Below are 13,325 nucleotides of genomic sequence, written 5' to 3' on the forward strand. Positions count from 1 at the left end.
AAGAAAAAGCAACCACGCACACACACTCACACCTAAGGACAATTTAGAGACACCACTTAACCTCACAGTAATGTTTTTGGACCGTGGGAGGAAGCCAGAATGAGATCTCAGCAGTTCTACCACTGCACAGTCCTGCTGGACGTGTGAGGAGATAAAACAAAAAACAAAGCCAACTGAATCTTCAATCCTTTGTAGAATATTGTCAAAGAACTGCTTTGGAGCTGGAAGGTTTCTCGTGTCACTTTAAGAAATGTGTTAAGAGTAGCAGATTATTTTTTCAAACTCTATGGGAGAAGCTGCTCAAACGCACTTAAAAATTGTATAAATATATCTTTCTGCCTGCGGTCGATTTGTCGTCATGGCTACCAACATGCACTGCAATATTCTAAGGAGAAAAACAAAAACTTGGATTCATTCAAAGAGTATAATCCTATATTCAAAATAAATACAAGTATATTACTTATTTATAGACCATCTCATAAACATACTGAATCATTCATTTGATGAAATACCATAGTGGGAAGCATCCCGAAATTCAAAATGTTCTCAGGATCATAAATATTGGATCAAATGATTTGAAAATCCCAGGAACAGCTGGGGGGTAAAGATTGCTGTAGCCTCGTCTAGTGTCACGAGGAAGGCCTTATGCAAAAGTCTTGGTTAGAGTTTCAAATATCTGCAAAAAGTCTGATTTCTGAGAGTCCAAATTTTTACACACACACACACACACACACACACACACACACACACACACACACACACACACACACACACACACACACACACGCACGCACGCACACACACCACTATAATTGCCTACTGGGTTTTACAGTTCGATACCAGCCTCTTTCATTTTCCCCTCTGCCATAAAACGTTATGCTGCCGTTATGTCTCTGTCATCTTCGTATTGTTAAGCAACCACTCACAGAGAAGAAATTATCAGAGGTCAGGGGAAATTAAACAAAAGAGAAGCAAAAAAAATAAATTCACAGACTTGCTTCGGGAAATGAAAGAGCTAAAGATGTTCTTTGTGAGAAGATGTTAATAAAAACTCAGAATTGAATCATTGTCTTAGAGAAATGATGAACGGTGTTGCAGAGCGCGTCCACCCTGGTGCTCTGAGGAATACAGAAATAGAGCATCTGGATGAGTCAGACCCAAATTACTGATGGGAGCCATCATCACTACACCCACAAGATAACTTATGATGTGTTTACTTTATTGATGTATTCTCAGGTGATTGGACGCTGCGTCAGAGGGTCTGTCTCAGGTTTATGAGGGCTGCTGGGTCTTTCAACTTAAAAGCCCGTCCTCCAGCCGAGGCAGGAGAGATTTTGGTTTGCTTCACAGCAGCGGTCCGTCATTGATCAGCCCTCCGAACACAAAACACCACGAGTTAATTTCAGCTTAATTTGAATTGATCTTATCTTTGTAAATCTGCTTTGGCTTGAATGTACTGTGTGTATTTGTTATTGTGTTTGCTGAAGGTCTTTGTGGTTTCCATATGAAATTTCAGTGCTCACATTTACTCAATTATTCATATCAAAGAATGAGTTAGCAGCTTCAAAAACAGCAACAGAAAGGAATCGACCCGAAGTCAAGGCTCCTTAAATTGCCTTTTATCTTCTCAGATGTGGACAGGTTGGATAATGAGTCCTTCCACTTTCCAAAGGCTGTTTATGCGCCACGGCCGGCTCAGCGGGGTGCAGAGGGGTTGAACAATCCATATCCGTCCTTGTTCTTGCTGTTGAGTTTTCTAACTATCTATTTGCTGTCCTGCAATGGATGTTAAATGCTTCAAGGACTAACCATCCTGCAACACCTCTCTATCACACTCTGGCTGTGTCACAGCAGGTCATTTGTCCTCAGCTGCAGAACTGCTTCATTAGTTTGAGCGATCCGTTTCTTGGTTTATCCTTCTCCTTGCACAAATCTTGCTGCTACGGTGCCTCGGGAAAAAATATTCACACCTGTTTTCCACATTTTTGTCATGTTACAAGCACAAACTTTGACGCATTCTGAAACTGATATTTTTAGTCTAGATACAGAAAACTATACTCGGTAGAAAACTGACATTCAGACCTACAGTGGAACAGCTTTGATCAAAACATAGACGGATCTGGTCAAAGTCCAGACTTCAATATAACTGATAATATGTGGCGAGGTTTAAAAATCACTATTCACATATAATCTCAATCTAATCTCATTAAATTTGAGCGGTTCAGTGAAGAATAATCCAGATGACCCTGAATCCAAATTAAGAAGCATGCTAAGATTATGACTAAAGTTATTAAACTAAACCTTATTCATTTTAACCCTGTTAGTCATTGTCTCTAACTTGATGCAGCTAAGATATTTATGCGTGCCATTGCTTTGTCCTATGTCCTGCTGTGTCACCTGTTGGGTTCAGACAGGTGATAATAATAATAATCTATCACCCAATTATGTACAAACGAGCTCTGGACAAAAAGCCAGAGCACTACCATCACTGTAGGATAGTAGAGTAATACAAGCTTATAATTTATATCATGTTTATAAAATTGGAAATGGCCTGGCTCCTTCTCCGCTGTCTGATCTTGCGTATCTCATTCTACGACCTATAATTTCTGGCTGTTTCATCAAACTGTCGTCTTTGAACTTTCTCTGAAGTTCATCTCAGCTTTTTTTTTTTTTTTTTTTTGTCGTTTGTTTCTGGATTTACTGAGAATAAACCATATCAGCTTTCTTGAGACTAATCTGTCCCTGTATCTAACGGTGTACTGCCGTCATCTGGAGATCATTACCAGCAGTACAGTATCAGGATGTGGTAATTGCCTCTTATTCTGCTCGGTTTCTCTTTAGAGCTCACTCTAACATAACGCGGCGTATAAACAGTGACAGTCAGCTCATTATCTCGGATGATGATCTGCAGGAATGGACACAAAGCTCGCTGATCTGCTTTGTGCAGCCAGTGATGAATATGAATGAACATATGACAGCAGATGAGGAAAAGAAGCAAATGAATATTGATGAAAACAGTTTCTCCTCCCTTCCAAGTGATGATGTGGGAACGTGGAGTGGAACCAATTCATCACCACAGAGAGAGGACTCGTGATTGGCAGGATGGCCCATCGGTCTATTCAAGTGTGACCACTTTTGCAGCGAGGCTTGAGACTTTTGTGTTGCAGCAGAACGGGGTGCAAAGATGTATTTATGAAAAGATGCTGTAACGTCCCACAGATGTTATTAATAAGCACCTGCACTTGAGGAGTTTTGTTTAAAAAAAGATGTTGGAAGCTGAACAGCAGAGAGGCTTTCTGAACGAGGGATTACGTGCAAAACAAGCGCTTTCATTTTTATCCTTGTTATGCTGATTGAAACTCTGTAAAAGCCTAATGAGTTACGCTAATGACATCTCGTGAGTGGAGCAGAGTTTTTCTATTATTACTTTCATTAAAGCAAGAATGAAGACAAAAGCTATTGTTGCAATTCTGGATCGTTTCACCTGGAGCTTTCAACGTCGCTCAGGAATCTACAACATTTAAACGAAATGCCAGACGCAGGTTTAAGCTTTGAGTGGTTAATTTCCAGGCTAATGCAGCATCACTTGTACCGACACCTGAGGGGTCATTTGCCGCTTCCTGACCTTGTTCTCCTCATTAAGCCCAGGGTTCCCCTTCCAGGGAATGAACAGCTTGAAACTCAATGGCAGCATTTTAACTAGAATCTGTGGCTACAAGTGTGTAGCCCATAATTCCTGAAAAGATTTAGTCAGAATTTAAATGTGAGCGTGGATAATAGTTGTTTAGAAGATGTCTCATGTACGCTGATCTAAGGTGTACATCTGATCGAGGCTATTTTTTTAACAACAACAGATTTGTTTGATGGAGGACAAAACAGGTTTTAATAGCTATTTTTAGATTCATATTCGCATCCCCACAGAACATGAACATGGCTAAATCTCTGGTTTAAAATCAGGGTTAAAGGTGGAGGAGTCATGGTTTTGTTGTGTTGGACTCACACAAAAGTTCCCAGGAGAACTATAAGATTTTAAAAGGTTTATTGTAGAGACAAAGGTGATGAATGAGTTCTTGGTCAAGGGAATACCGGGGACACATAACCGAGAAATCCTGTTTACTTAAGAATTAGGATTTTGATTAATACTTTGCTGATCCACCTAATAGTTGCCGATACTTAAGTAAATGTGATTTCTTGGTTTTATATTTTTAATACGTTTTCAAAACACTCTAAAGAAATGTTCCACATTGTAATAACTGTAAAATTTTTAGGTAGACAATTAATTTAATACAATTTAAAATAAGGTTGCAACATAAAAATGTGAAAAGAGTGAAGCGCCATCTGAATACTTTCTGGATGCACCGTGTCCCTCTTTTCTGCCAGCTGTACCTGCAACTGGTGAAGCTGTTCAATAACCATGCACAGGTATTTGTCCCTGCAGGCCTCGCCAGCACACCACCAATGCACATGAGATAAGACTGAATGAATTCAGTGACCTTTCATTTGATTTGAATTGAAATTTTGCAAAGAAATATTCATGCCTGCATTAGCTGCTGTCAATATCAGACATCCATTTCAGCCACGCATTTAATCTGCTATCAAGGTCAGATCAGGACAAGGTATGACAGCTGTGGTGAGGAATTTGTGAAACGTTTCCAAAGCAGCAGAGTAGCGCAGTCTAAATGACCCATACAAGACCGTCTAACCTGTTTCATAAATATAATATGTCAGCAATGTGCATGACATTACCTCTGGGGCAAAGCTTGAGGAAAAGACACTCGCAAATCCCTGCTGTCGCAAAAAAAAAAACAAACAAAAAAAAAAAACAGAGTGCATATTGTGGAAAAAATCCTGAATCTACAAGCCTTTTGTACAAGCCCATAATTAGCGGTTAATTTATGGTCATCCAAAATAAAATGTTACGTGATTATCTCTGAGTGGGGGATAATCGGCTTACACAAACCCATCCAGAGGGCTTTTAGCCAGTCGAAGGTGCCATCTCCCTGAGGTCGCACATTTCTGTTCATTTTTTGGATTCACCCACAATGCAACATATGCCCAAAAAGGTTACTAGAACATAGTATCCTAAATGGCATAAATTACCCTTTTTAATTGGTAAATGGTCTCTAAATGAGTTTACACTAATAAAATATATTTTAAAGACAAACACGGAGCTCTTCTTCTGCCTCCAAAGTAGAACCAGTTAGTCAGATGGATGTACACATGGATCTTCTGTTACCAGTCACACAGCTCCTATAAGCTCTTATGGGCAAACACTGCCAGAAAATATAATAATAATAATAATAATAATAATAATAATAATAATAATAATAATAATAATAATAATAATAATAAAAACACTGCATGGCTTATTTTGCTATCGTCACATTTGAAGGAGAAATGATACTGTCACAGAGTAACATATTTGTCATCACTTCATGAATTCACTTACATTCATTCGGAGCCTCCACTGTTTACACTGTTCTGGCCTGCAGCAAAAACACAATCATTGTTTTCATGTTACACTCACTGTAGAATAGAGATAACAAGCTATTTTCAGCTATTTTTATCAGATGGACGTGGTGAAGAGGCACTTGGACACAATTTCTCATGAGGGTACTGCAGGAAGTTTGAAACGCGCACCATTAAAATGTATCTACTAAACTCGTTGTGAGTCCTTTTAGATACAAGCCATGGCATTTTTTGGCAGCATAAGTGACTATAAATTAGATCAGAAATTGAAAGAAAGGGAATGAAAACACTTATAGAACAAATGGCTATTAAAACTATATTATGAAAATACAGTAAAGTGGCTGGATTTTGAAATTACAGCTCTTTACTGTGATCTGAAATGCGTATGGAAAGTTATGGTATGTGATTGGACCGCTGGATCAAGGAGCACAGCTGTACCGTAAATTTTAAATGTACAGTTGCATTGTGGGATATTTACCGGCTGGAGGCTAATGTTCGCGGGCTAAAGAACAGGGCCAGCAATGACTTTCACCGGGTAAGTAATTTTTAAAAACACTTTTATTGCAGTTTTATGTTTGTTTGTGGACAAAAATATATTTTATGTGTTTATATTGAGCTACTCTCGGTTCTATCACGTTGTTTGCTCAAGCTAACTTTGGTTATTTCTCAGCTAGCATTATGTGCAACACAAGTGCTTTTTAGTTCAGTTGATAATATTTTTCACACATAATATGCCAATGGTTGTATTCTGGTCTTTTTTGCTGAGGTTTGAGGGTAGGGTGACTCAACTGTTTTTTATCTTATCTCTCTCGCACATGTATTAGTAACGTTAACGCACGCAATTAACCTGAGTATTGTAAGGAGTTAATATTAGTAATACAGATTACTCTCCCGCGGATTATATCTAGTTCACAGCAGCGCGTTACATACAATTCCCCAGTTTACCTCTGAGGAAACGGTATCTGATGGGTAATTTATAATATTTTTTATATATAAAAACGTATTTTATCTAAGACGATGCCTCAGCTTAAGAACCAAAGAGTCATAAACCTCAAAGGTTCTGGCATTTACACCTGCTGATTAGAAGATGGAGGTTCACAACTCCCTCTCCTAACATCGCGCCTGGTTTTTAAAAATTTTTCCATGATATCACAGATGCAGGCAAAAGTTTTTCTCAATAAAATACATCCACGGGTGTGCCTAGGATACTTTCCCAGATTGCTTAAAGTAGGCGAGTAAATAATAAAGTAACTTCTGAATTTGAAGAAAAAAAACAAACTCTTATCTTAAGTGTAAATCTGTTTAGCTTGATAGAAAAACTTTTTGTTTGTGTCATGTGGTGATCCAGATGGACTCTTGCTTACAAAAGCATCATCATCCAGTTCACAAACACTATCCTGAACATCGATGACATGTTGCAACGTCATTCGTGTTTTCCCTGTGAACTCCATCCATCAAACCGTCTCTGTGTGGGACTTTACGTGGCTGGGACAGATGTCCACTTCCAGAGACAACGTCCCATCAGCCCCTGAGAAAAGCTTGCCAGGCTTTGGCTCACTCTGGTGTTCACACATTTCCAAATGTCTTCACTCAGAGGGGTCTGGCACTCATCCATGCTGGAGGTGGGGTTTTGTTATGCCTGGTGCAATGCTTCTCCCTCAGCTGTCTTCTATGTCCTATTGATGCCCTAAAGAGTCCAGGCTAGAGGTCAGCCCTTCAGGGGTGTCAGGGTCAAACTTTAGCTCATGAATATGGAGAAACACTGGGCTCAGGGGACCATCTGGTCGGCCCTTTTGGAAACCAAACAAATGATCCTGCTGAGAGGGGGCATATTAGTGTAATTACTGTGGACTTCCCAGGCCTTAAACATGCCTCTGGCAGGGCTTACTGGTTTTCTTTTTTCTTTTTTTTTGCATACTGATGCAGAATGTGGATTAAACCAAAGTGAAACAAGAAAAACCAGACAAGGCTTCCATAAATTAATCACTGAGAAAATGATTTGTGTTCTTCTGGGTCAAAACGAATCTCATTTTTTGTGATTTGTAATTTGTTCTTTCAGGCTTACTCTTTCAGGGATTCGATTTTCTAAAGATTGTCTACGGCGGGGAAAGTAAGTTTGGAACGTTTTCATAACCTTTATTTTACCAGGTGAAATGTTGGAGAACTATTTACCAAAAAATGTTGACCTGCAGTGCTGTGCAGTTTAGCGGCTGCATGGTTGAGGACAGTGAGAACTGCAGCTCTCTCTCGTCTCTCTCACTGCTACAGGTGACCTGGAGTCCATGAAAGCAGAAATATCTGCCTGAAGATTACAAAGAGAGGTACTGTGACGCCTTGGACACCAGTCACATCCAACTGCACTGCCAGGAAAGCTTGCTGATAGAGGGAGAACAACAGAGCTTTGGCAGCATGGTGTTCAAGGATTATGTTTGCATCAGTTTTCTATTCTTTTGTTCTTCATTGCTAAGTGCTCTTAGCTCTCCAAGAATCAGCTATTCTTTTCCAGAATGTATTCCTGTCCAGTGTTTTACATTGTACCAAATTCATCAGCGGTCTGCTGTATATAATTTGAATCTCTATCTTGAGATAATGACAGTTGTTCTCTATTGATAATAAAATAATTGCTTGGGGAAAATGCTCAGAGACGGATTACACTCTAAAAAAAATAGCTTTTTGTCTTCTATTCAGTTTAATCCTTCAGAATCACTTATGTACTGTGCTGATTCATCATCTTTTGCTCCCCACAGAGCTTTCTATGACTCTGCAGCAGGGGTGCATTCAAGTGCAACTTGCAAATAAACATAAACTACACATAGTTTTATGCACTATGTGGAGTGGGGGGAAAAATACATCTGTGACACATCGATTTAATGGTAACGTGGTGGTGGAAGTATTATGCGTTTGTTCAGCAGACAGAGAGAAACTTAATGGAAAGGATAAGTGGAGTTAAATACAGGGCGGTCCTAAAAGAAATGTTAATATCTGAAAAAAACTTGTTTCTAGAGAGGACAACAACCCTAAATGTTCAGTCAGATCTACTATAGCTTAGCAAAAGATGGTTTAATAAAGTTTTGACTCATGAGGCCACACTGTTCAGATTTTAGTTTTAAAACTATTTAAAAACGTATTTTTCCTTCCAGCTTTCAATAACTCAAAACACAGTGTTGGTTCATCACAGTTAAACACGATAAAGCACTCAATCACAGTTATAATGTGACACTGTAAAAAAACAAACAAAAAAAAACTCTTGATGTATTAATATTTTTCAAAGACCCCTAAGAATTGCTGGTGATATATTTTAAATTGTAAGAATATTTGCATTTGGGTGATGAAAGGCTGAAAATCAAGAAGCTTTGCCGTTCAGAGGCAGTGAGCCCGCAGCTTGCCTGTCGAGAGGAGTGGCACTAAAGACTCAGAACATGAATAAATCACCACAGTTTGACCCATTTAAATACCAAATGGAACCATATTCTCCACCAGGGAACTAGAGGGATGCATGAACAAACTGCCTCGTTTCCATTGGTTGACAGACTCAAGTACGTCGTCTGGCATGAGTGCAGAGTTTTTGGCTCCGAGTCGAATAGCAGAAATGTGTCCCCAGTTGCATCCTGAGGTGGAAGGCAGTGGAGTGTGTGATAATACTTAATAGCACTATAATTCTGCTGACTAAGCCATATGATATCTCAGATCATCTCATCTGATGTGATTGAGTGGATGTCCTCCATTTGTTGTCCTTTACTGTTTCTCCGTGCCTCGGTATCTATAATTTTCTCCTCCATATTATTCATTTTGGAGTTACACATATCAGCTAATGGAGGTTTCTGTTCATCTATCTCCTTCGTTACCTAACATAACTTTAACTTTAATCTGAGCAGTTGTTGGATCTTAAAACTTGGCCAAAATAGTTTTCAACCTGCAGTTGCATAATAAAAGTCGTTTAATAGTGCAATAATATTGAATATTTCGTACCAGATCTATAGACTTTAATAAATGTTAATGTGAATGCGGGTTTGAGACAGATGGAAAAGCAAATTGCTCAATTAGACAATAATATTTGAAAATACATATTTTCAAATTGTCTTATTCTGAAGTTTTTTTCCATCTATGATCTACTGGTTAGATTTAGAGCTGTGGTGTAAGTTAGGAATAGACTAGTAATGGTTACTGTTTGGGAAAAAGTGTGGGTTAGACTTGAATGCAGTTACTAAAATGAAAGAAAGTCAAAATAAAAGTCCTCACTTCCCATATAAGTACAAGAACATGTGTGTGTGTGTGCCTGTGTATGTGCGTGTGCATGTAGTCGCACTGTTGAAGAGCAGCAATCATGCAAATGACCTCTTTTTGTCACAGAGTCGATAATATCACATCTTTAGATGCTGAAATTGATTGTAGGAAACAGAAAAGTTTATTTTTAAAAGCAAACATAAGATTTTAATAGTATTTTATGGATTTAATTAAGTTTCAAATAGCTATTTGCTTGTGGATTTCTTCCTTCGTTCGATCCGTGGCTAAAGTGAAAACAACAGTGCTTCAGTTGGGACATTACCTGTGATGTAAGCTAAGTAAGATTTCAAATAAAATATAGGTTATCACTCATTTTGTCTTCCTCTAAAGGGGAGAGCATAGGAAAAAAATCTAAACAATTTTAATTTCTGTCCAGAGGATTTAGGTCGCACAGCCGTTCACGTTGCTCATAAGAAGATTGTAAATTGAACATTATGGCTTGTTTCCAGCTGTCCCACATTGTCCCACAGTGTGTGTCTGTTCTTGTCAGATGAGCTCATTAATATCTTAAATTCATGTCTACCTCGATGCGATGAGTGACAAGAACAGCGGCATTGGGACACAGGGAGGGTGGGATGTGGGAATTGCAGCTGAGGGGAGACGAGGTGGAGGAAGGTAGGAGGCCGACACCGATACGAGCGAATTTGCTTTTTCCTTCTGTATCTCGGCAGAAAAGCTGACACAGCTTCAGTGTCGGGGTCACGAGTGAAAAGGTCGTGTACTTGCATGTCGAACAGCACCTGAACAAGCTTGATGACACCGACTGACCCCCAAAGCTCCCTGCACTGCTGCCAGTGTTGGTGTCAGCTTCAGATACAGCAGATTACGATTACCCAACTGGTGGTGGAGGCAGAATCTGGTTCCTTATGTGAGCTTTAAAGGCAAATGATTTTATTGCAGCTGAAAACCCCAGAAATACTGCAGATGTACAGCTATGGAAACCCAGAATGATTCATCCTTTTCATCAGAGAGTATACGTCAGAGCATCGGGGGATGCTTGTTTAGAATTAGAGACCATCTGTAAAAAAAAAGAAAGAAAGAAAAATGGAGCACATCTGAATACATATACACATAACACAGATCCATAACGTCTTTTGTTCAGTTTTTAAGCTCAAATCAATTGACATTTGAGTTGTTATTGACAAGTGAAAAGAGCCAAAGTTTTAACCTTTGTTGATTATTGGTTTATTGGTAATCTTTAATTGTTGAAGGGAGGTATACATATATATATATTTTTAAATCACTTTCTTTTTCAGATGTGAATAAAACAAATCAATAACGTACATTCATATTTGAACATTCCTTGATAAAAACTAAAAATTTAATGGATGTCCTAATTTTTTGTATGAGTGGAGACTTGACAGTGAGCTTAGGCTGCGCTTGGTTGCTTTTTTGCACATTAGAGCCACTCTCTTACAAAGACAGAACAATGTGTCTTGTCCACACATCGAGGACAGAAGCAGGGCCACGCTGTTTGTTTACTTAAAATCTGTTAATTATTCATACCTAATGAGGCTCAGAAGGGTTGAAATGCTGCTGGACTGTGTCTCTTTGAAGACATGCCTGTATTGATCTAACCTAATGAAGCTTTTTTTTTTTTTTTAAAGAAAATTCCAAATGTGTGCTAATTAGTCTGCTGGATCTTGAGTTTGCAATTAGCTCCAAATGCGATGCTGCGTTGCGGACTTTAAAGGGATCACCTGCTGATTGATCCCTGAAAACGACATCAGTGTTGACTTGGAGGACATCTGAATGTGTCTCTGCTAGTTTTATAACTGAACAACTGGACATGTGAAGACTGGCCATTCGGCGAAGCGCTTTCATGCACAAGTTTCCCCGTTCTTGACGTCATCTTCCTCGTCCTCCTCCGAAATCATCTAGATTTATAAGTGCTAATGGCCGCCCTCTCTCCTCTTGCTCTCTCACCCTTCATCTATTAGCATTAAGCCGGCCTGGAAATGGGGCTAAATGATCCCGTTCACCACAAGACTTGAAACACTCTGCAGGATTTATCCTCTGTCAGAGAGCCTCTGTTGTACTGTGCAACGTTTATGCAGAGAACCCAATCTGACATCTGCAATTAATAATGCATTCTCCATGTGTAATGGAAATAATTAATTATAAAAGCCCCCTTTTATTCTTCCAAACAAACAAGGCAATATATACATATACAGGGTAACTGGTAGGATAAACCAACAAGAAAAGACAAAATCTGCTTTTTTTTTTCTTTTTTTTTTCTTCTTGCAAATGTAGACAAAAACATATTGCACAGCCCCCTCCTGGAGTAACCAGCCTGGTAAAGCAGCCCACCAGCCCGGAGCAAACTGGTTCCCAACTGGGTGTGGCAACAGAGGGGAAAAAAATTCCATCACTCTTCATTTTTCCTCCTAAGCAAAATCCATTTCCCCTTTGTAAAATGCGTTTGCCCTCTGTGATTTTTTCCCCCCACAGTTACACAGGCAGCAATTTCTCTCTCCTTTGAATGAATGAATGTTTACTTATTTTTGAACCACAAAAAATTGAGGGAAAGAAAGAAAAACAAGTAAAAGAGAAGGAGAGAGGGAGAGAGAAACAAGATTTACAAAAAGTCCATTTGAAAAGTTCAATAGTAATAAAAAAAATGTTAGGATGTAAGGATGAAGTGCTTCGTAGTTTGATTCTGACAAGTTCTCAGCTTTCTGAGTAGAGAAAAAAAAGCAGCATTTCTTTGAAAACCTGTGATGTTTTTAAGCTGAAGGACTGAAAGTGGCAGAATATGTAAAAAAAAAAATGGAGTGGTTTAAACAAGAAAAGGTGCTGGTTGGAGCGCTTTCATTCAGACAGCTGCTTCAGCTCTCATAACTCTTATCTCTTTTGAAAACAAATGAAAAAGGCACCTGGGATCTAAATAGAGACTCAAGGCCAAAAATGTTTTGGAGTATTACTTTTTTTTTTTTCTTTTCTGCTGAATGCTCCTATCTTTGCTTCTTGCATCAGTGAAAAATTGCTGGCCCTCAGTCTCACACAGAGCATGAAGCCAACAAAGAGCAGTTGTCTTTGTTCAGCTGGTGCAGGAGAGAGAGCAGGGAGGCAGAAGGATGGAGGATGGGGGAGATTTTCCTTTTCCAGAATGAACATGTGAAGCTAAAGAGATCTTTTTCTTCTTTTTTTTTTCCCCCTGCAATGATCACACGGTGAAAGTCACATTTTCAGTTCTCCCTGTAATGTCGGACAAAGCCGAGCACGTTTTCAACCCAGACGAGAAAGACTCGGATGGATTTTATTGACTGACAGGTGGAAACAAAAAACAAAGAATCCAAGAACCTGCGGAAGCGCAACACATTCTTCAATCACCGATCAATATCCTTCGTTTTGACTGCTTTACCAGATTAAAGCAGGTTTTCCTTTAAATATACTAGAATGTCACCTCATCTGTGTCCATTTAAGATCTTAATGAAGCTCAGATGTGGCAAGTCTTTGGGTTGATGGGTAATTAGTTTTTATACTGTTCAAAGCCAAAAACTCTTTATCTTCAAGCATTGCCAATCTGCAAGCCATCTCAACTGAACCAGCTACATCAGTAACAGCCTATA

The 13,325-nt window shown here is 39.1% G+C and overlaps 1 long non-coding RNA gene across 1 annotated transcript; it reads left to right on the plus strand.

Moving 5' to 3' along the window:
* Positions 1–5,914: 5,914 nt before the first annotated feature.
* LOC103465351 (uncharacterized) lies at positions 5,915–8,318 on the plus strand. The gene is made up of 3 exons (XR_533780.1): positions 5,915–6,004; positions 7,529–7,579; positions 7,738–8,318. It is a non-coding gene; the product is annotated as an uncharacterized LOC103465351 (long non-coding RNA).
* Positions 8,319–13,325: the final 5,007 nt, after the last annotated feature.

This window comes from Poecilia reticulata, linkage group LG5 (genome assembly GCF_000633615.1).
Source record: "Poecilia reticulata strain Guanapo linkage group LG5, Guppy_female_1.0+MT, whole genome shotgun sequence".
NCBI lineage: Eukaryota > Metazoa > Chordata > Actinopteri > Cyprinodontiformes > Poeciliidae > Poecilia > Poecilia reticulata.